Raw genomic sequence first — 22521 nt, 5'->3', positions numbered from 1 at the left:
ACAGGTGGCTCCTGCTCAATAGATCCAGACTCCTCCATTGGCTTCAGGGAAGCCTTTTTAAAGGCAGAGAGGGAGGGGAGTCAGAGGGTATGTTAACCAGAGAATTGTGGTTGATGGTGAGGTGAAGGGGTGGTGTTAGAGGGTTAACGTTGTCAATCCTTAGGCTCCAGTAGGTCTGGGGGCTCTGCGCTCATGGTCACCAAGTAGTCAACTTCTTCTATTAGGTGAGGGTTTCAACACCTTTAAAACAACTCAGGAAATGTGCATCAGATACTGTTATCTAAGTACTTCAGGGAGGAACTAAAGATTCTGTGACTGCCATGTGGCTGATTTACTGTTTAAATTCTTACCAGTTCTCTCCTGGCCCAACTGCTATTGTTGTCATTACATGTTCACATCCTTTCAATCATTAATTCTCGAGCCAGGCTTTTCTGACTCAGGAGAGGCCTGGGAAATACCAATTTTCTACAAACAAGAGGCATGCAGAGGACATGGTTGAGGGGTGGGGGTCTGTCCTGGAAGGCCCCATAGGGTCCTGCTCAGTTACAGAATTAGTGCCATTAAAAAACAGTTCTCAGAGAGCTCCCTCACTCCTTCTGTCACATAAGGACACAGTGAGAAGGATGCCACCTGTAAGCCAGGAAGCAGGCTCTCACCAGACACCAATCTGCTCGCTGATGCCTTGACCTTAGACTTCCCAGCCTCCAGAACTGTTAAGAAATAAACATCTATTTTTTTAAGCCACCCAGTCTATAATATTTTGTTATAGCAGCCCAAACACATTGAGATAGCTGGCCTGGCAGAACATTTCACCTCATTCTTGGGGATTGTGCCAGGTTTTTTTATGTGTCCCCCACCGGATCTCCATCCTTCATCCTGCTCTGTGCCCAGGAGGCTGACTTTGATGGGCTGTCTCGGCTGGCTTCTCTTGCCGTCTCGTTTCTAGTTGGGTTGGGCTTCTTTTGAGTGGGTCATCTGTGATCTGCCAGGATCCCTGCCGGGATAAGCTCCCTTTCAGCCTAGAAGGCTTTTCCGATGGGGGCCATCTGCTTCTCAGTCATCAATCTAACCAGGTCACTGCATGGATGTCCACTGTCCCTGTCTGTGCAGCTCTTCAGGTGTGACAGGGCGTGACTCCTCCCATTCTGTGCTTGAGATGGACATGGGAATCTTAAGGGAGATGGCATGGAGTCCTGGCCATGCAGATCTTTCCACTTTGTGGACCAGCAGCATTGGGATCACTGGGAATTTTTTGGAAATACAGACTCTCAGGCCCCACCCAGACCTACTGAGTCAGAATCTACATTTTAACAAGATCCCCTGATGATTTGTGTGTGTATCCCAGTGTGAAAAGCACTGGTCTAGATACACCACACTGCCATTCTCTCCGGAGTCTTCCTAACTCCCTGGTGGGGCTGTCAGGAAGCCAGAACCCAGATTCTTACCATTCCAGGGTAACAAATGAAGGCTGTTTCTCCAGATTGGAGCAGGGAAGCTCCCCACTTCCCCTGCTTCTCCAAGATATTTTGTTCATTCGGCAAATCTCATTCCCTCTTGCCATGTCTAGGAACCCTTTAAGTCAATGATATTCAAACTGAATGCATATTGGAATCACCAAAGGTGTGTCCTAGGTCAATTAAATGAGAGTATTTGGGGGTGAGATCTAGGTGGCAGTGTCTTAAAAACTGCCCAGGTTTTTCCATGAGGAGCCAAGTTTGAAAACTACTGCTCTGTGTTCTCTGGAGGGCTTAACATTTTCAGAAGCAAAGCCCAGAAAGAACTCCAGGCTACTCTTGCTTAAAGGTAGAAAGGAGTAAATAACAGAGAGAGAAAAATCATTTATTAATTCAGAATACCCAGGCTCAGTAGCCAGGCGAGCTGTCTCAGCACTGCCTTGCCGGCCCTGGTGCTCAGGTCTCTGGTCTTCTCCTCCCTCTGCTTTGCTTCCTGCAAACCCTCTCCTGATCAACCCGAGTCTCCAGGGAAGACAGTGAGCTACTCGGAATCCAGGTACTCTCTCAAACTTCATTGTCTTCCCACAGCTCGTAGTAGAGATACTTTGTGAAGATGCTGAGGTCAGCATCAACGTAAGCAAATGTAATCGCTCCCCTTTCTCAGCTCCTGCAGCATTCATTGCCTCCATTAGTCATTTCTCAGTAACCACTGCTGCCTTGTGTGCTGTGTCTTTTTATGCTGTTGTACTGCAAATTCGCTTTCCTTGGGTCTGTGTCTTCTCTTCCCGAGAAGTCCATAGGCTTCTCCAAATCGGTACTGGGTCTCATCTCCCACGTGCTCAGGACAGTGCTGAATAAGCAGAGGAATATGTCCATTGAGTGCCCTACGTAACAGAACTGGTTTGATGGTCATTCTCTGAGGACTGACTGTTCCACTTTTGATTTATCTGGAACCCTTTTCTCTGGTCACAACTTTACTAGGTTCTTCTCACTCCCCCCATGCCCTTGCCTTTTTAAAAAATTATAGTTAATTTACAATGTTGTGTTAGTTTTGGGTGTACAGCAAAGTGATTCAGTTTTATATATATATATATATCTTTTTCATATTTTTTCATTATACGTTATTATAAGGTATTGAACATAGTCCCCTATGCTATACAGTAGGACCTTGTTGTTTATCTATTTTATGTATAGGAGTGTGTATCTGCAAATCCCAGACTCTTAATATATCCCTTCCCCATCCCTGTCCCCTTCAGTAACCATAATTTTTTCTATATATCAGTCTCTTTCTGTTTTGTAAATAAATTCATTTGTATCGTTTTTTAGATTCCACATGTAAGTGACATCATATGATATTTGTCTTCCTCTGTATGACTTACTTCATTTAGTATGATAATCTATAGGTCCACACATGTTGTTGCAAATGGTATTATTTTATTCTTTTTTATGGCTGAGTAGTATTCCATTGTATATGTACACCACATCTTCTTTATCTAGTTATCTGTCAATGGACATTTAGGTTGCTCCCATGTCTTGGCTATTGTAAATAGTGCTGTGTGAACATCGGGGTGCATGTATCTTTTTAAATTAGTGTTCTCTGGATATATGCCCAGGAGTGGGATTGCTGGATCACATGGTAACTCTATTTTCAGTTTTTAAAAGAACCTCCATACTGTTTTTCATAATGACTGCACCAAATTACATTCCCACTAACAGTATAAGAGGATTCCCTTTTCTCCACACCCTCTCCAGCATTTATTGTTTGTGGACTTTTTAATGATGGCCACGCTGACTGATGTGAGGTGACACCTCATTGTAGTTTGGATTTGCGTTTCTCTGATAATTAGTGATGTTGAGTATCTTTTCATGTACCTATTGGCCATCTGTGTGTCTTCTTTAGAGAAATGTCTATTTAGGTCTTCTGCCCAGTTTTTGATTGGGTTGTTTGGGGTTATTTGTTAGTGAGTTGTATGAACTGTTTGTATATTCTAGAAATTAATCCCTTGTTGATTGCATCATTTGCAAATATTTTCTGACATTCCATTGGTTATCTTTTTGTTTTGTTTATGGTTTCCTTTGCTGTTCAAAAGTTTGTAAGTTTGATGAGTTCCCATTTATTTATTTTTGCTTTTATTTCTATTGCCTTGGGAGACTGACCTAGGAAAACATTGCTGCAATTTATATCAGAGACTGTTTTGCCTATGTTTTCTTCTAGGAGTTTTGTGGTGTCCTGTCTTATATTTAAGTCTTTAAGTCATTTTCAGTTTGTTTTTGCATGTGGTGTGAGAAAGCGCTCTAACTTCATTGATTTCCTTGCTGCTGCCCAGCTTTCCCAACACCACTTGCTGAAGAGACTGTCTTTTCTCCACTGCATATTCTTGCCTGTGTCAAAGATTGACTGACTGTATGTGTGTGGCTTACTAGGTTCTTCATTCATGCCTTTGGTCTTCCACTGCCTTAACTTGGTGTGATGAAAACATCAAAGGACAACTGAATTCTGGCCAAGCTTCCATTAGCTTGCTTCTAAAATTGGGGAGATAATTCTATGTCATTGTAGGGTTAATGAGATACTGTAGTGAGCTCTTCCCCTGGAATGTGCGTAGAAGCAAAATAAATAAAAATCATTCTGTTTTTCCATTAGATAAAAGCCGCTTAAAAGGCTAATAGGTCAAAGGGCTCAAAATATTAAGAATGGTGTTCTATTTATTCACATTAAAAAACTGATTCAACTATTTATGGAATGTCTGCTATATACAAAGCAGCAGGCAATGCAAACCCTGTTTCTTAGGAGCCCAGACACTTTTGAACTCTATTAGCTGCTTAACCATTTTAAGTTGTTTCCCTGTCTGTGAAGTGAAACTATTTATGCTTATTTCATCAAGGTATGTGAAGATAAAATGAGATATTTGTGAAGTACATAGTATACTGCAAGTGCTCAATAAATGCCAACTGTAATTCCTAGAGCTTGTTGATGATAGAGAAATCGGTGGGCTTGGGGAACCTTGGGCTGATGGTGGTTTCCCTCCTAAGGACTTGTAAAATGCAAAGCTTTTACAATAGTTCTGCCTTAAGGAAGATTATGAATATATTCTAACTGCAGAAACTACTTATGGGAGCCTTAATGTTTGATTTGAAAGCTGAGAGACTGTTCTTTCAAAATCCAATAGGTGGCATAAGGAGCCGTTTGTGCGGGGCAAACACCGGCCAGCAGAGAGCTTCATGTTTCCTTTTCCAGAGGGCTCTCGCCTTGGACATGTCTTCCTAGTCTGTCACATGGTCACTCCACCAGAAGCTGTGCCTAATAGATTCTTTAAACATATAGACCATGATCCTTATGGAGTTCCCTAAAGAAAAAAAGAGATGTGGTCTAGAAAGCAGTTGAGAGTGAGTCTAGTCTTCCCCAAGTATTTCCCCTTGAATATTCCACTCATCTGAAACCAGTTAATTAAATTCTCAAGTACTTAAATTCCAAATTGCCCTTACATGGAAATTAAGTACCTTGTCGATAGATACATTTCTTTATGGAGACACATGGTCCAAAAGTCTAGTAGAAGGTCCGTCGTCGTCGTTACCAGCGCCGGCTCTGAAGCAGCCGGGCACTGGTAGGTGAGCTGGAAGGAGAGCTGTGCTGCTCATCTGCAGTGTTTGCTAATTTCTGTGACTGTCTCTACCACGGCCAGTTTCAAGTACTAAGATGAAGTCACTTAACCCCGAGTGGGGAAGAGATGAGCACAGTCTCCCGATCAGGTAACGCCCAAGTCTTATTTTAGGAATATTTCCATTGTCATCAGAACGGCTAATGAAATATCCATGTTGATGATTGGGGCTTCCTTTTCTCCTTCCTCTGATCAAAAGCAGAGAGTGGGAATTAAAAACGGGAGGAAGACTGGACTGCTAGACTAACCCAAACTGGGTGATTGAGTAAAGAAGATGTCTTATTAGATCACTTTGTCTGCCTGAGCAGACACATAACAGGATAAGAGCCCTGTAAGGCAGTACTTTCTGATTTACTAATACAGAGGTAACGTATTAAATGTAGAATTTCAGGTGAAGAAGGGACAATCCATTGCAATTTTAGACAGCTCTAACTGTTCCTTATATTGTGTCAAAATCTATTTGCTTTAGTGGGGAGGGTATAGCTCAAGCGGTAGAGTGCATGCTTGGCATGCACGAGGTCCTGGGTTCAACCCCCAGTACCTCCTCTTAAAAATAAATAATAGACCTAATTACCTTCCCCCACCCCCCCAAAAAAACCCACCAAAAAACAACTCTGTTCGCTTTTAACTTAAATTCACCTATTGAAGTTCTAGCCTAGGAAAAGAACATAGAAAATACATGTCACTGATTTTCAAATGACAGCCCCAGAGTTAACTGAGGATGGGGATTCATCTCCTCTTAGAGTTTACTTCTGCAGGGTGAGTATCACAGGGTCCTACAAACAGTATTCACAGTTTCTCGTTTCTTCACGTTTCTCTGACGTGTTCCAATTTGCCCATATAGTTCTTAAAACAGGCCCAATGACTGAACACATGTCCAGCTCAGAATAACAGGGAACCACTAGTCATCTTGTTCTGATCATCATATGTGTATCAATACAGCCCAATATCACATAAGCTTTTCTGACAAGGCAATGGCATCATCCCATTTATTTACATAAATTTATAGCTGACTCAAATCCTAAGTCTTTGGAGCTGTTGTTAAACCTCACATTCCTTATTGTATAATTCCATTTTGAGAACTCTTAAGTCCAGTGAATATACTATAAACCATTGAAATGTCCCCTTTAAGTCAGTAGGTTGAATGATATGTGGATGGCATCTCAACAAAGCTGTTAGGAAATATAAGTTCAGGAAGGAAAGACAGATGTATTTTATTAAACACTAAATTTTGCGTTTTATTTAACATGCAATTTTTCCAGGCACAGTATCTCATATAACTCTTTCAACAGTAATTGTAAGTCCTACGGGCACTGAGAAAATGGTACAGGTAGAGGAATGAGGATTTGAACCCAGGTCTGCTCAGGGTGCCCATGCTCATTCCCGCACAGCACAGCACCCTGTCACCCTGCTGGGTGCTGGGCTTTGTGGTTGGGGTCCAGCTGAAGTCAGTGGGAGGAGGTCTTCCAGGCAGGCAGAGCTGCAGAGCCATGTGGATCTTCAGAGTAGTAACAGGTAACCTGACAGTGGAGAGAGATTCAGGGTTAGAAGGATCCAGAAGGTAGCGAAAGGTAGGTGTCCAATAAGTAGTGAGCATGTGGGGGTGGTGGAGTGGTGGGGAGAGGGTGGGAAGAACAGTGTGAGGGACCCAGACTGGCAGTGGGGGTCGGACAGGACAAGGGGCAGGTAGCAAGCTCCCAGCTGGGCCTGCATTTCAGGTATGATACCTGGAGAAAATAGATGTAAGCAAGTTAGGGTCCTGATTTTGAAGAGACTAGGGTCCTGGTCAGGTTATGGAGGCGGGGAATCAAGGACTCAGGTCCTGCAACACGGAATCAGAACAGAGACTCAGTGCCAGGCTGAAGGTGGAAGCCCAGAGGCCAGAACCAGGGCATTTGATCAGAGCAGAACAAGTCGCAGAATAACTTAACTGTGTCCCCTGAACTACGGAAACAGAGCTCCTTAAAGCCATCAGCTAGAGACACAATTTGTCCCTGAATCTGGGGCAGAACCAAAGCTACGGATGAGTGCCAAGTCGCCCAGCCACGGGGACTGACAGCTCCTTAGAAAAGACTAGGGCCCATCCAGTTTGCTTTGCTTTGTTTTCTGCAACATGCACGACCAACGACGGCTGCAGGTACGCATTCCCCCGCAGAAGCATTCAGGGCTGGACACAATTCTGGGTGTGCCATCTCTAATGCCACCTGTTTCCGACTACACAAGAAAGCATTTCAGGAAGTGACTAAGGGAGAAATTTGTTTCGGAATAACTGTGAATCTGTTCTATTCAGTTTTATTATCAGCAAAAACGACTTGTGAGCATGGCTGGTTTTGGCAGGCCAGTGTGATGGGACCACCCAGGTGGGCATCCCCAGGCGACCCTGCCTGTGCAACCAGAATGCCTGGCTTGGCCTCTCTCGGTGCCAGCCCACTCACTTAGCCAAGGTTCCTTGGGTTTCACGTAACAGATACAGCTCAGGCTTGCCTGAGCTAAAACGGATAGTATACGGGATGTGGGCCAGGGCAGGAAGGGCAGCTGGGCCTCAGGGGGTCAGAACAAAGCCCTGAAGAGGCCCCTGGGAGTGCAGACAGCTTTTCTCTTGCCACCTCCTGTTTTTTCTCAGGGGCGACCTGGTTTCTCATCTCTACTTCTCCCCGATGCTTTTAGTCATCTTTCTCTACATCCCAGTTTTTTTCTGCCTCCCAGAGCACGTAGTGAAAACGGCCATACCCCACCCCTCCCTTATATGCTGTCCTCAATCCAGGGCCAGTAGTGACTGACCAGAAGGCCTGTGTCCCAATTCCAGACGCCCTGCGGAGAGAATCTGGCTGTCTCTGCTTGAGTCCGGAGTGTCTCCTCCAATCAACGGTGGGCCCTTGGTATGGTAGTGACTCTTGGGGCCCATCCCCCTGGAAGGGGAGGTAAGGAAGCTCTTAGGAAAGGAGGCATAGGCTGAATGAAGACCTGTAAGGTGCCTGCTCCCTCCAGACTGTCATCAAGGCAGCCAGTGTCTCTAAGTCCTCCCACTGCCTCACTGTAGCTCTGCCTTCTCCCTGAAACATTGAACATTACACCTAAACATAGTCTGTTAACTGAATAGGTCTTCCTCATGAACTTCAGCAAAATGGTGATGAATGTCTGCAAGAAAAACTTTTTTCTTTCATGTGGAATAATCAAATCTAGGGACCACATGTTAAGGGGAGAAACTATTATTTAAAAGGAAGACGTACCAAGCCATTGGAACTGAGCCTGTTTGCCAGGATCTACATTGCGTAACAATGTTTCTCACAACCAACAAAATGACTGAGGCATATGTATAAGTGAGTAACTTGCAAAGCGCCTTTTTAAACAGTCCTCACATTATGTCTGAATGAAAATGACCTTACTCATACTTCTGTAGGTATCTAAAGAATCAAATCTGAAATCAGGGACTAGAAGCAGAAAATCTGGAGGTTCTGGCTTTAATGGGTTGCTGCTTCAGATTTATAAGGTGTCATGAAGGCGACCGTGGGACAAGTTATTAAATCTAAAGGCTATACTCTTAGACTCTGAGAACGACAAAGCCTCCTTCCCCTGCAGTCGCTGATGGTGCTCATGGTCGTGACGATGATGCTCTCTCAGCACTTGTCCTGTGCCAGGCACTGTGCTAAGCACTTTACATTGACTATCTCATTTAATCTTTATAACTTCTCTATGGGTTAGGTAGTATTATTACCTCCTCTTACAGATAAGGAAACTAAGGCTCAGCACTGGTTAAGTTCCATTCCTAAGGTCCCATGAATGGCAATTTGTAGCACCCAGATGTAAGGCTAATCATTAAGAAGTCCACAAATGATAAATGCTGGAGAGGGTGTGGAGGAAAGGGAACCCTCCTGTGCTGTTGGTGGGAATGCAGTTTGGTGCAGCCACTGTGGAAAACAGTATGGAGATTCCTTAAAGAACTAAAAATAAACTTACCATATGATACAGCAATCCCACTCCTGGGCATATATCCAGAGGGAACTCTAGTTCAAAAAGATACAGGCACCCCAATGTTCACAGCAGCACTATTTACAATAGCCAAGACATGGAAGCAACCTAAATGTCCATCAACAGATGACTGGATAAAGTTGTGGTATGTATGTATGTGTGTATGTGTGTGTGTGTGTGTGTGTGTGTGTGTGTATGAATACTACTCAGCCATAACAAAGAATGAAATAATGCCATTTGCAGTAACATGGATGGACCTGGAGATTGTCATTCTAAGTGAAGTAAGCCAGAAAGAGAAAGGAAAATACTATATGATATCACTCATGTGGAATCTGAAAAAAGAAAAGAGAGGACACTAATTATCTCATCTACAAAACAGAAACAGACTCGCAGACATAGGTAAACAATCTCACGGTTACCAGGGGGAAAGGGGGTAGGAAGAGATAAATTGGGAGTTCGAGATTTGCAAATATTAACTAATATATATAAAATAGATTTTAAGATTTTCTTCTGTATAACACAGGGTACTCTGTTTAGTATCTTATAGTAACTATAATGAAAAAATATGAAAACAAATACATGTATGTATATGTATGACTAAAACATTATGCTGTAACCAGAAATCGATACATTGTAACTGACTACACTTCAATTAAAAAAAAAAAAAAACTAGCTATAAGATCTCCAGTGTAGACTAAGGTCAGGTGGGGACTAAGAATACTGAAGAAATAGCACAACCATTTGAATTAATTTCATTCTTTGAAAATGTGCAATTCAATAAAAACAAAACAAAAAACAAAATAAAAAAAAAGATATAAGGCTAAATCTGGCTAAAGCTGAAGACCTTTGATCTCATCCAATATAAAATACTTAGATCTTCCAAAAAGAAATTTTTTTAAAACATTGAAAATGAAGCTCCCTAACAGAGAGTGGGAGTTCCTAACTTTTTTTTTTAAATCCCATGTGGAGTTTATGTTTTCAATGCATATGAACAAGTATTTTTGTGTATCTCCTATAAGGGAGGCACTGATGTCGAGGGCAATGTTAAAATGATTAAGACCCCCTTATGGTAGCAAGGAGCACAAAATCATCAAATATTAAGCAAGAGGTTCTACAAAATAGTTATACAGCATCCTAGTAATGTCCTAGCTCTAGGAGATGAAGGGAAGAAGCAAGCGTGTCTGCTAAGTATATAAACGTTATGATTTGCTGCATGTGAATGTTGTTATCTGAATCGTGTGAAAGAGAAATCCCATGTTAGCCAGAGTAATCAGCAATTCCCAGGTGTGATTCTCAGCAGGCCCAGGATGACGTCTAAATCACGTGCCTGTGTCTTTCAGTGAACTGTGGGATGTGCCCCCTATAAATAGGACTGAAGGGAGGAATGGACCCTAGGCAGGCTTGATGCCTGTTGCCTGTTCTCAGTAAACCCTGTCCCTGAAGGAAACACCTCTATGGTGAGCTGTCAGCCAGCAAACCGAGGCAGGGAGAAACGCAGGGGAGATCTTTGGAAAGGGTTTTCGCCTCAACGTGACACTTCAGATCTCAAGGATCTTTTTAGAACAGTCCCGGGAATAAATGGGTAAACTTGTTCTTTGTACTTGGATTGCAGGGAACAGTCCATCATCTGGCACCGGCTGGACCCAATGGATCTCGGGGCTGCCTGCCATCCAGAAACCTAAACCGTGTACTGATTGCTTGGTCTGCGCTCCACTCCATTTACGGAACCCTGCTTTCTGTTCAGGTAATGTGAGCTTTTCCGCACCCCTGAAGTTTGCAGCCATCTGTGATCAGGTCTTAGAGGCTTACTTGTGGCAGTGGAAAGCGGGGTGTGCTCGAGACTTTGGATAAAAAGCTCTAATGCTCCTTTTCATTTACATACGACTTTATATTACAAAGCCCATCACACTCGCTGCCCTCTGAGGTAGGGCTGAGTCAGTCTGCTCATTTTACAGCTGACAAAACAGATAACAAGGCTTAGGGGTTTGCTGGAGTGAAGTGGTGTTCGACCAAGGAAGTCTGGCCCAATTCACTTTCTAGTTCATTCTTTTTTGCCTGGAAGAGGCCTTCAAAGTGTCCAGCTCTTAACTGCAAGCCGCTTAAGGAAGTCAACTGGGAAGAGTTGCTTGGCAGGGAGACAGCAGGCGTCATGACCAGAGCACAGTGTTGGGCTGGAATTATTTGAAAATAGCCAAGTCATATTTTTCTGGTTCACAGTGGATGTCAGACACACAGACACACAGACACACACACACACACACACACACACACACACACACCCAGTTTCTCCTGCGAGGTCAGAGAGCAGGCCAGGACACGGTGGCCGCTGTAGCAACGCTGCCTTTGACCTGGCGGAGAGCAGTCAACCCACTATTCACACTTTAATCCTTGGTTAGCAGATCCTTTATATAAAAATTGTAAATGAACTCAAAAGTCGAACCTATTCCAAGAGCAGGCCTAGTGCCATCTTTGTGGGGCCTGAGGTAAGAGTAAAACTGGAAGTCTACATGTCATGTGTCTAAATATATAAAAATTATAGCTGAAGCTAACAGCTTTGCCTTGACAAGTTAGCCTTTCCTACCTCAATAGATACATATTTATAATGACCTACAAAATCAGATTTTATTTACAATTTCTGGCTCCTCAGAGCTCCACACCAAATGTGGTGGTTCAGGGCCAGCAGTCCTAGCCTGGACCCATGCCCTTCTTTCCGCTCTCCAGGTCTGGCCCACATCAGAAAGGGCCTTGGACACACACGATGAGGATCCCGCCTCACACATGTTCGAGCTGCTGCCACATCCCCACCCCCTCAAGGCCACTCCTTGGGCCTGCGATGCCACACCAATGGCACAGTCTACCCTTGGAAGGATAGATCAGGAAAAGAGGTTCACACCAGTCCTGGAAGGAGGGCCTTTGGCAGGGAATTCTGGCATCTGGGTGCCTAGAGTGTGGCCTGAATGCCGGGCAAGGCTCTGAGTGAATGAATCCATTTGGTCTGGGGATTTCTTGCCCAGCGGGGAGGATTGACCAGAAAAAAGCAAGGGTAGGGCTCTGTAAAGAGTGGGCCCCAGGGAGGGGCCTCTTGCCAAGACCTAAGAGCAAATGATATCTGGCCAAATCATAAATAAGCCAGAAGCGTGAGCTAATATTGGAGTCCGCACAAATGTGGATACAATTAATTTCACCTCAGCCATAAGACATAGAGGCACGGGCTATTTCAAGTGTTTTATCTGCTGCCTCCCACAAGTAACTTGATTACTCTGGGCACTGGGCATGGTCTCCAGTAGGTATAAGGGCCAAGAACCAAATGAACGATCTCCTATTTAAATATTTTACTGGAGAGGCTGAGCTCCATAAAAAAAAATTGATGCCAAAGCTCTAGATGGGTGACCCTAGGGTGGGCGCCCCTGCTGTTGCCTCCCCGAAATGGGCCAAGTGGGAGGAAGAAGAGGAGCCTGATGGCCCGGGCTCTGAGCATGGGCTGCTTTGCTCTTTGCAGAGGAGTCCTTGGGTCAACCGAGGCTGGGAGGAGCTGTGGGGCAAAACAGACTCCTCTGTCCATATCACTTCCCTCAGAATCAGAGTCATGATCCCAGTCCTGGCTTAAGATACAAAGAAGTTAACACTAGGAGCTTCCTTATTAACTCATATCTCAACTTTGTTTAAATTCGTGATTTAGAACATTTAATTTTAAGGGAACTATGTCCACGTATAAAACGTGGTTGCATCATCAAATTCTCAAGGCAAAAGATATAAATAAGGAAGTGTGTACGATGTATATTTTAATGCTAATCTGTGGCTGTTGAGTATGTCAGTGTTAATAGCATTGAATTCTGGATTCTTGACACAAAGGCTTTAGTCCAGCTTCTCTCTGACAGCTTTGTTCCAAATATATGAAGGACACATTTCCTTACTGATCTTTGGATGTCGGTTATATAAATGAATTCCTTAAACATTTTTGTTTGTTTGTTTTTAAAATGGAGATAAAAATATAGCCCAAATCAGAATGAATGAGTCATTTCACACCATCAGATACTGGTCATCTCTGTGGTGTGGACAGACAGGGCTTCCTCCTACCCTCATAGCCCTCTCTCACACAGGTCCACTATCTGTTCAGACAGACCAGCTCTGCAGAGCCAGGGGCAATTTGTGTGCCTATACTGACCCCATTTCTGATTGTCACTTGATAACCTAGCCCCTCTACTTTTGTGTTGCTGCCCACACAAATTTCCAGCTTCCGGAAAGTGTGCCCTCAGCCTCCCCCACTGTTCAAGTTCCCCTATTATCATGATTCATCCACCTCACCCGTCATCCAGTTCAGGTGAATTGTATGTCCAAAGAAGGTGACTTAGTGCTGACAGTAAGACCTTGCTGGGGCAGTCCTGTCCTGTCATCTGATGAGAAGCATGACTCTCAGACAGTGCTGGTGGCTACTGGTAAACCCTGATGTCACTGATACCAAGTAACCTTTCATTTATCCAGGATAGTAAGGGAACAGGGAGTCCTAATAGGCTAGATCATCTTAACTGTAACTACCGGTTTTGAAGGAAAAATAAACTAATTTGGAAAGAACTATAAATAACACAACAGCACATTACCGGCAGATGATAATTTTACCTGGCGTTGTAATTATTTACGTGTGCGCCCCACCTCTCCTACAAGGCCATCGCTTCTTAAAGGATGGTCTGTATCAGTTTCATCTTTGTTTCCCTTATAGTACCTAGAGAGTTGTTTTATATTTTGTAGGTGCTAAAAAATTTTTTATTAAATAAATGAAAAAAAATGTAGTTGACCCTTGAACAACGCAGGGTTCTGAGTTGCCTACCCAACATAGTCAAAAATCTGCATGTACTTTTGACTCCCCCAAAATTTAACTACTAATAGTAGTTGACTGGAAGCCTGCTGTTGACTGGAAGCCTTACTGATGGCATGAACTGTCCATTAACTTGTATTTTATGTGTTACATGTAGTATATACTGTATTCTTACAATAAAGTAAGCTAGAGAAAAGAAAATGTTATTAAGAATATCGTAAGGAAAGAAAAATACATTTATAGAACTATGCTGTATTTATCAATCCTGTAAGTTTATGTCATCTGTTTACAGGATGAGTTTTCTGTCAGTACCTATATCAATAATGTCTTCTATGATACAAAACACTGTAGATATTAGACATGTTACCAACACTGTTACCTGAAAGCTGGGTTTGCCTCTTGGTGGGGGTCAAGCCAAAAGACACAATCAAGCCAAAGAGCAGGAGAAGGAAGGATGTATTACTTGCAGCCGAGAAAAGTGAACACCGGGATCTTTCCCAAAGACGTGTCTCCCCAAACAGCAAAACTGGGGAAGTTTTAAACTAAGGTACATGTATATTCATGACAGGGCTTGAACAGAGGAGAATTTAGCATCAGACTGGGCAAAGGTCAACAGAGTCCCAGCTTTCGGTGATTGAAGTCACAAGATCAGAAAAGGTCAGCATCACCACCCCTCAGGTTCCAGGTGATCTGGTGGTTGAGTGCTCCTTTACCACTGAAACAGAACTGAGAGTCTTTTAAACTGTCTTTGCTATTGTTACTTCTCTTGTCTGATAACAGTCATTTGTTCCATTCTTTTGTTTCCTGAAGATTGTTAATGACTGAGACCTATTCAAGGACAAGTACTAAGGCCAGACTTAGGTCGCAAAATGGCTTAGGCTAAAAATGGCTTCTCTTTGTCAAGAAAGTCATGCCTGGTTCTCTTTCTTCAGGGACCCTCTACCCTATCTGCTTACAAAAACTCCCCCTTGAAATATTTCACTCCTCAGTCTAGAGGGTTATAGGGCCTAAGGTCAGTCTTCTGTAATTGCTTCCTACTGAGAATGGGTGTTGTAGTCTGCCTAGTTAGAGGAGTGAAACTCTTGCTGCTAGAGCTAGATACGTTTTGAGGTCCACGAAAGTAGCGTGTGAACCTCGCTTGAATAGCATTATTCTAGGAGGTCTAGGAGAGTCACAGCGAGAGAGAAAATAAACAGTGATTTTGCAATATTGTTAGCAGAGACTTGAGCCAAGAGCCCCCTGACCTGAACCATTTTTCTAATATTTCCGCTAAACTGGGAAGAGCATCATTTGAAGAGGAGATTTGATTTTTCATGTGTATCAGAAGGTGAGTCACAATTGAAGACTCATCTACAGATTTGGGTGAATTGCTCCCTTTTCAAGGTCTTCAAAATACCTTAAGGTTCCTGTACCCGTTCAGAGGTGGCCTTCTTTATCTACCTGATAAAGCTGAGGGGAACTTAAGAGTTTCTAATTTTTGGATGGATCAAGTAGGGAGAAAAGACAAATGTTTCAATTCTGCTTACAAAGGTATAATTTACCAAACTGTTGTAAGTCACAATTAGCTTGAGGGGAAGAGTTTCCTTATATCCGGAAAACACAGCTTAAAACCAGTAATATTTTAGATAAAAACCATAAAAAATATAACCATATTCATCAGTTCACTCAGTAACTAATCCTTTTTGTTAATGATTTTGTGAAGCCACCAGGTTTTCCATTAGGATTCTTTCATTTCTTACCCAGTTCAGTAGTATGATCTGAAATTTATCAGAGACCCGTACTTGTCAAAAAATCCTTCCCGGGAATCTTCTTGAAGATGAAGCACTTTTGCAAAAGCAACAGAGAACAACAAGAAGTGTCTATAAATGGCAAAAAGACATAAAAGGCATGGTTAAACACGTGATCACGATGTCATCGACAAAGAAACTTGGTTATTGCTGTGATACACAACATTTTAAGATAATAACTATAATTATGACAAATAACATTATATACCAGGACATATCCAAATTTTAGAAATTTTATGTAATTTCTAGAATGTCTATATTAATAACATTTCCCCATACAATATAATCTGAAAAGACTTGTCACTCATTTGACAATGCTTCCCATGTAATTTAAGGTTATCAAATAATCCTAGTTAATTTAATATGTCTCTCTGAGATGCCTCCAGGTTCTTCTGTAGCATTAGAAAGTTAGCCGGAGGTCAGAAGAACTTCAGTTAGGATTCAGTCCTTTTACTAGCTAAAAGAACACCACATCACAGTACAGTTGTTTATGAAAATAGATTATAAATAAGGAGTGTTAACTAGCTTCTGTTTATGATCCTTAACCAGGTCAAGGAATTTGAAATTTTTGAAGAGGTAGGATATCATTAGTACCATTAATGTATTAATACTATTATTTTATTGAAGTCCAAACATCAGATTATAATTTACTAGTTACTACAAATACATTTATCATTATGTACCTAATATATGCCAAGTGTTAGTCATTAGGGGTACAATGTGCATATAATTCATGTTCTCAAGAAATTTAAATAATTCATCTTTAAAAATGTATTTTGGGGAATATCATTTTCCAGAACTTTAGATGTCACTGTAGGGAGTTAGCCAGTGTGTGATGTGACTCTATCAGCTATCCTATAACTAACTCAACATACAAAATAATAGAAAAGAAAGAACATGAATGTTAGTTTAATTACTTGACATTAACCTTTTTTTCTGAAAAAAACACAGCATCCAGAATGTTCATTTAAAGATCTAGTATTTTGCACTTTCAGAATTCTGGGTTAATTTGCATCTGCACATAAGGTGATTTTCATTTCAGTTTAGTACAGTGTCTGCCAGTCGTCCAGGACTTGGGGATAAAGCTGCTTCCCCAGGTGGGGAGGGAATAGCCATTGCAGGCCCCCATCCCCTTGGCTGATCTTTCTGTGGGTATGATGGTGACAGAGGCAGCAAGAGGGAGCCCTACCCTGGGAGTCAGAAGAAACTCAGGAGGCAGGGACAGGTGCTCTCAGCCCAGTCTGTCAGGACCTCTGGTAATAGATGCTGCCGCCCTTCTGGTCAGTTTCCTGTAAACATGCTGATTTTCATCAGGACAGTAGGCTTTACAGTTTAGATATTCACATCTAAAACTAAGGGTTTAGATTAAATTAGGGTTTCCCAAAATGTATTCTGGAAAACACAGGTCCCATAAGATGCTCCATCAGGAAGGGGCCTGGGGCAGAAGTGTGGGGTGGGGAAGGACGTGCACCATACCCACTGCTGGAGAGACAGAAGGCACTTCAGCCTATGAGCAGTTCTGAGAAGCTGTACCATCAAAACACCATGATAGTAAGTCAGACAGAGAAAGACAAATAGCATATGGTATCTTAAAAATGTGGAATCTAAAAAGATTATAGAAATGCACTTATTTACAAAACAGATATAGACTCATAGACATAGAAAACCAACTTATGGTTACCAAAGGGAAAGAGGAGGGATAAATTAAGAGTTGGAGATTAACATACACACACTATACATACACAACTACTGAAACAGATAAACAAGTTCCTGCTGTGTAGCACAGGGATCTATATTTAATATCTTGTAATAACCTATAATGGAAAAGAATGTGTGTGTGTATATATATATGAATCACTTTGCTGTACACTTGAAACTAACACAACATTGTAAATCAACTATACTTCAATTAAAAAAAATTATGATAGCAGCATTTCTCAAAAGCATTTAACCATGAAACCCTTTCTTCTGGTTTCACCTACTAACATTTACTGATTTGCTTAGGGTTCTGAGGTATGAACTTTGGAAACATTAGGATAAATGATCTCTTATATTCACTAGTTTTTTGGCATCTTAAAGCAGAAAATAGTCTTAAAATGAGAGGTCTGTGGCTTTCTGCACAGTCACGGCTCCAGGAGGCACGACAGTGGACTGCGGCCGGGGATGCTCCAACCCGCACGATGGCCCCCGCCATGCAGCCTGCCGAGACCCAGTTGGCTGAGCGCATGGCGTCCCACGGGAAGGGCATCCGGGACCAGGCCGTGAAGAAGCTGCTCCAGTACATCAGCAGGAAGATGCAGAGGGAGACAGGAGGTTTCAGTCAAGAAGAACTTCTAAAAAATATAGAGAGGGCTCTTGTATTGCATGTGGGTGCAGGATGAACCTCTTCTGCAGGGGGATCTAGTGAACGCTATGTCCCAACTCATCTGTTCGTTCAGGCCTCTTGGCAAACCACGAGCCGAGAGTGGAAGAAGATACACCGACTGCATCTGGACAGATACTGCATACCGATCCGTCTGGTCCTGAATCAGTCCTCTGAAGTTATGAAGTGAAATGGCTGGGAAGAAAGCCAAATCAAGCTTTTCCTAGACGTCTTGATGAAGGAGGCCCTGCTTCGTGAGAGTCAGTCTCCTAATGGAGTGAAAGTCCACTTCATTGATGCTTATCTGGATGAACTGTCCATAGTGGGACAGATCAGAATCTCAAATTCATTGATGCATTCTGCAAGATCGCTGCCAAGCTACACAGGCTACAGCTGGGGTGCTTTTGAAGCCATTGTAGATCCGTCTCCTTTTGTACCTGAAGAGACAATCGAGGAACAGAAAACCAAAGTGGGTGGCAGTGACCTCCATGAGGAAGAGACATCTAAAAATGACATGATGTGGAGAAAAACAGTCAGTAAAAAGAAAACAGCCCTAGACAAATATCATTCCAGAAAAGACGATGTCAGCGATGAAGGTGAACAGGTGGACAGTGGGCCGCTTCTCCAGTTTGACTGTAAGGCAGTTGCTGACCGACTCCTGGAACTCACCAACAGGAAAAACATACCTCCCTTCGATAGGAAGTGTCTGTCCAAACTAATCAAAAAATTTCAAGATCTGCCTGAAGTTTTGCCGAGGGCACGTCTACTGACATAAATGACAAAGCCCTCAGTCAAGGAAGGCATAAGAAAAAAGGACATACACTTTTGGAGACAACAGCATAGAAAGAGAGAAAGGAACCAAGTTCTTTCCTGCTTAGGAAGAGGAGAGTGAGGGTGGTATTCTGAAGAGAAAAAAGGACGAAAAAGAAGAACCACCTCTGGCCTGAATATTTAGGGTCCGTTGGTGAAGCCACATGCCCAGAATAGAATGGGAGTGGTGAGCGAGGGACCAGTGGTGGGAAGACTCTGTAGTGGAGCTGGGGGCAGTGGCCACACCTGGCCCCTAGGAGTAGAGTGGCTTGGAGCAGCCCTCGGTGCACAGCAGGAGGAAGTGATCACAGAAGAAGAGCCTGAGGGTCCAGGTGGGGAGCTCAAAGTCAGCAGCATCACCTCTGGAGGACACGTCTCCAGGTGGCTCTGGCAGTGGTCCTACTCAGGGAACAGCCCCTGAACCTGCCCGGCCACTGGTGTCCCGGTCCTGAAGAGGAAGCAGATGCTCAGGGCTCTCCTGGTCAACAGCAGATCCCCCCACCCCATCCGCCCGCTAGCCTGGCCCATGCCCTAGAGGGAGGGCCCTTCAACCAGCCCAGCATATGGAGATGACTGCCCTGCCACCCCACCCCAAGGTGGGAAACCAGAGAAAAAGAAGAGGAAATCCAGCCGTCTTGACCTCTATGACTCGTCCACTCAGAAAACTGCCATCTTGAAAAAGAGGAAGAAGGTGAGAGATGTCAGACTTGGTGGAGCACAGAGGAGCCAGCTCATCCAGGTTCTGTGGAGCAGTGGGGCGCTCAGCTCTTTGAAGAAGCTGAGGATGGAGAAGAACTTTGTGAAGTGCGATACCCTCTTCTCCCCGAAGCCCCCGTTCTTCAGGAAGGCCAAGAGCAGCGCTGCCACCACCTCACCGGGCCCCGCCCTGCAGCCAAACAGAACACCATCCAGCTCCAAGAAGGTGACCTTCAGGTTGAACAGGAACACGACCACAGAATTCAAGAAGACAGGCAAGAGTATCTTGGTCAGCCACATGGGTCCCTCCCAAGTGGCCTTCAACCCTGAGCAGAGGCTCCTCCACTGGGTGCTGGAGACCCCCATGAGCTCACCAGCCAGCACCCCCTGGGGACCAGGAAGCCGCTGACTGCCTCGCCAAAGAGAAGGCCTATGGCTGTGGACTTCTTCTCGGATAGTAGTAGAGCCCTTTTAATGGCAGCTTTTGTACAGAATGCTCTATAAATTATAGTGTTTAAAAAGAAATCAAAGGTCCATGAGCTTAGGGCCTCATAGCTAGTCAGTGGCCAAACCAGGTGCTGTTCATTTGTCAATTTTTTACATTCTATATGTTAACAACCCCCCAAAAATGAAATTTTACTCTGAGGAGGGCCAGAAAAAGCATCAGTAATTGAAATCTACAGATAATCTTGAAGCTTCAGGGTTTCCACTTTGGGTTAAACTGTTGATTGAAGTTATTCCTGATGAAGCAAAATTAATGATGTGTATCCATAGGCTAGAGAAGATGTTACTGCGTACAGAATTATCTACAATTCAAGAAGTTAATGACAAGGGGGGAGGGAGAAACAAATATCACAGTGTCCAAAGCCAAGGTAATCAGGTCCTGGGTGACTAAGAGTAGGTTACTTTTTGTGTGTGTGTGTGTGTGTAATGTTAAGCTCAAGGAGATCCTTTTTTTTTTTTTTTAGTATTGAGTCATATATTCCTTTGGTGTCAGGACTAAGAAAAGAGAACTGATGCTTGCTATACTGACGTCTAAGTACAGTGTCCTGAATAATGTTTCCACAATGCCAACTCAGAAAAGCCTCACCCATCACTTCACACTGGTCTTTGCCTCTATTTAAAAGGACAGGAGTAATTTTAGGTTTTAATTTCTTTTCATGCTGTTTGCTTGTAAAGGGCTAAGCAAACAACAGAATTCTCCTAGCAGTGAATTAGCTGTCCCACTGTCCCAACTAGAGTGTAGCCTAACCCCAAAGTAATTAAAGAACCAAGTTATTTGCATCCTTTTTCTACAAAACTACTCTTGAGTAGCAGATGGCAAACACAAATGTTTTGCTCTAGAGACATATGGAAACCTCTCCGTTTCATAAAAGCCTCAATGAATATTAAACGCTGGGTGATGCCATTCATTGCAGAAATAAGATGTGATAATCCCCCAAACAGGCCTAATTAGGGCATATAGCTACTTGGGTTTCAGAAAGTGGTAGGAGGGAAATGACGATGTGATTGGGATTCCATTAGCAGTTCCTCTTAATCTGAATATTCATCCTGGCCCCAAAGAATCACCTTTGCAGTCTTATTTCTTCAGCTTGCTGTTAGATTATCACCATATTTGTAACTGTAAATCTTAAATATGAATAATCAAAGAGTTCTTCTTGATTTCATATTAACTCTTGAGTTCTGCCCACTGAACAGCAAGAGAAAGGAGATTCAAAAGAGAGAGGATGTTTTATCACAGGTTCAGGAGCATCCAGCAGGCTCCCTGATTAACTGTGCTTTTAAGCCCTTGTTGCTGTTAAACTAGAGGAGGGGGTTGTTGAGGGGAGTCTATGTTTAAGGGTATTCAAGAAATGATTTATCCATATTAAGTAGGAATTGGAGGCAGAAATCTGATTGGATATGGCTCAAAATACAAAGCAGAATTGCACTTTTCTCTTAATCCAGTAAATTGGCAGCCCAGTAAATTGTTGGCAACTCAATAACTTGTTGCCATCACAGGAAAGACTGAAAACTTTGCACTCCTTGGAAAGAGAGAAGTACTGATAACTGAGTCATAGGGTGAAGTAAATGCTATTTAAAATAAGGAACTAGCTGTCTTGGGCTCCTTTCCCAGCACCAAACCCTGCCTGGCCTCTGTGGGACTGGTCAGGCCTAGGCTGTTGATAAATTTCCTCAATTCACTAGGATGTTTGGTTGGCTTGGGAGACCTATATCTCTAAGACCAGAATCCCTGGGGCAGATCTCAGGTCATCTGTTTGCGCGAGCTTGGATTCAAGAGCCAAAGGGTTTTATAGACAGAAAGGGATTATCTAGACCAGCCTCCTTCATTTTACAAATGAGGATGCTGAGGCACAGACTGGTTGTTGTCCTTGTTTAAAGTCACAGATCTAGTTGGTGGCAGAGCTGGGAACGGAACCCACGTCACCTGATGCTTTGGCCAATCCTCCTTCCATTAGGGAATCCCAAGATAGGCTTCTCAGAGTCTGACAGAGAAATTAGAAAGTTCAAGGCTGCCCAAGTGGTAAACCTCAGCTAGTTGCTGAAGTGGGGTAGAAAAGGGAACAGGTGTCTAAGTGCCTATGTTAATTCTTGCCTTGGACCACTCATCCCCTCCTTAAGGAAACAATATTTCCTTCTTGTTTCTTCCCAGTTCAATATCAATTCATCTGTTTCAGAGAATGACAAGTCAGAATTTTCCTGGATTCAGCCCCAAAGACTTCTCCAGAAATTCCAACATAACCGAACACGATACGAATAGGCATATAATTTGACACTGACACTGGTGGTAATATGTTGCTTCCACAGCTTGTCCCTGTAAGCAGACAGGGTAAGAGTTCCCTAGAGAAAGAGAACCAAGCATAGGTTTCGTGACAGAAGAGAGGTCATTTTGGGCCTAAGTCATTTTGTGATCTAAGCCTGGCCACAGTGCTTGTCTTTGAACAGGTCTCATAATTAATGATTTTAAGGGAAC

General features: G+C 43.2%; 1 protein-coding gene and 1 pseudogene across 3 annotated transcripts in view; both read left to right on the top strand.

The window, feature by feature from the left end:
* Window positions 1-22521, top strand: part of RAB8B (RAB8B, member RAS oncogene family) — a 90635-nt gene that overhangs the window by 4990 nt on the left and 63124 nt on the right. For 2 of the 3 annotated variants that reach the window (XM_032481002.1, XM_032481001.1), the window contains one exon: window positions 10692-10823. The gene's annotated coding sequence lies outside the window, so the exon portion shown is untranslated. Of the gene's footprint in view, window positions 1-10447; window positions 10537-10691; window positions 10824-22521 lie in introns of those variants that run through there. The other variant, XM_032481003.1, reaches the window with a different exon arrangement.
* LOC102505845 lies at window positions 17860-19416 on the top strand (annotated as a pseudogene).

This window comes from Camelus ferus, chromosome 6, assembly GCF_009834535.1.
Source record: "Camelus ferus isolate YT-003-E chromosome 6, BCGSAC_Cfer_1.0, whole genome shotgun sequence".
In the NCBI taxonomy this organism is placed as follows: Eukaryota; Metazoa; Chordata; class Mammalia; order Artiodactyla; family Camelidae; genus Camelus; species Camelus ferus.
This window is presented reverse-complemented; position numbering and strand designations above follow the sequence as displayed.